Source organism: Plectropomus leopardus, unplaced genomic scaffold (genome assembly GCF_008729295.1).
Source record: "Plectropomus leopardus isolate mb unplaced genomic scaffold, YSFRI_Pleo_2.0 unplaced_scaffold17002, whole genome shotgun sequence".
NCBI lineage: Eukaryota > Metazoa > Chordata > Actinopteri > Perciformes > Serranidae > Plectropomus > Plectropomus leopardus.
The window spans coordinates 1,200-2,610 of record NW_024618280.1 but is presented as its reverse complement, the minus strand read 5'-3'; the positions used below and the strand labels follow the sequence as shown (position 1 = coordinate 2,610).

Below are 1,411 nucleotides of genomic sequence, written 5' to 3'. Positions count from 1 at the left end.
ATTTTACCATATTTAGCATATGGAGAAAATACATGCTATACCCACCAGGTGCACTGTCAGTCAGTGTGGCTGCTTATCACTGACATATCTCAGACTGTGTTAATCCAAAAAAAGTGTTTTCTGTTTGTTTTTTTAAATCTGCAAACATAGTGGCATCAAGACAAAATCCTGGCATTTAAAGGGCTAAAATTCTGAAAAATGAATGGACATTTGATATTTATGATTAAGACTGATGTTGGTTAAAATTTAACTCATTGAAGGTAGAAATAATATTAATGTAGAATATCTATAAACTTGATTCTGAAAAGCTCATTTTGTGTGCAGAGCGATATGAATGTGTGTAATATTAAAGCGGACCCTAAGGGTTAATGAGGTACGTATTTTCTAAATCATCAAAGGTCCCCTTATATTAGTCCTGTGCTAATACAGCTTTATTGACAGCCCACATACGAATCTAACTGCTTATGTGGAAACAGAAGTGGTCTGAATAGAGGACCCTGAGGAACGCCTGTCAGACTTTACACAATAAACAAAACTAAAAAGAGAGCTGATGGATGCTGCAGGCACAAAGTCCCTTCAACATCTTTAGTTTACTGTTTCTTTCTCAGAGTGACGCTGGCTGACGGATCTCAGTGGCTCATCCATAAAGGAGGAAACTATGGCGTCTCCTCTCAGACGGTGGTGACCAACGCTCGACACATGAGCTCAGACTGGCAGGTAAATCTTGTGTTTTTCCAAAAATAGATTAATTTCACCATAGAACATAATGTCAGTGGCTTCAACTCTCAACTTATTATTTTGTTTTATTTTCATCCTTACAGGTTGTTAAAACGGTGGATTTCCAGGGGACGAAGACAGTATCTGACTTTGTGGCAGACGGCGGCTCCGACTACAGTCTCATCTTTGATAACTGTCACCTGGGATCTCGTCGGATGATAAAACAGTAAAGTTAAAAGATATCATGAAATGTTGAGGTTGAGTTTATTTGATGGACAAATAATAAATGTGACATTTCGTAGAAGGTGTCATGTGGTTTTTAATTTTACAAAAAGGCTTCAATATATGTTTATTGACATCCAAAATACAATTTTAGTACCAGATTTATCGTAACTTATCATGAACAATGTGATACTTAGATAGATAGATTGATAGATATTATTATTAAAATTATTTTTATGTTTTTTTTTGAAGAACAATGTAAGGTATACAAATCTCAGAGCACTTGAACCTTATCCCTTTTGTTGTCATGTTTTCTCCCTTTACCCTCCCACCACACCTAACAGAAAAACACACAACTAAAATAATCCCACCAACTGCAACAATCCTGACAAAACCCATGGGCTGCAAAAACACCAGTACAATACACAGACAAGAAAACAAAGTATAAATATTTGGTTGAAAATGACAAAAA

The 1,411-nt window shown here is 35.9% G+C and overlaps 1 long non-coding RNA gene across 1 annotated transcript; it reads left to right on the top strand.

The window, feature by feature from the left end:
- Positions 1–210: 210 nt before the first annotated feature.
- Positions 211–1,018, top strand: LOC121964740. Its single transcript, XR_006107403.1, has 2 exons — positions 211–717; positions 822–1,018. It is a non-coding gene; the product is annotated as an uncharacterized LOC121964740 (long non-coding RNA).
- Positions 1,019–1,411: the final 393 nt, after the last annotated feature.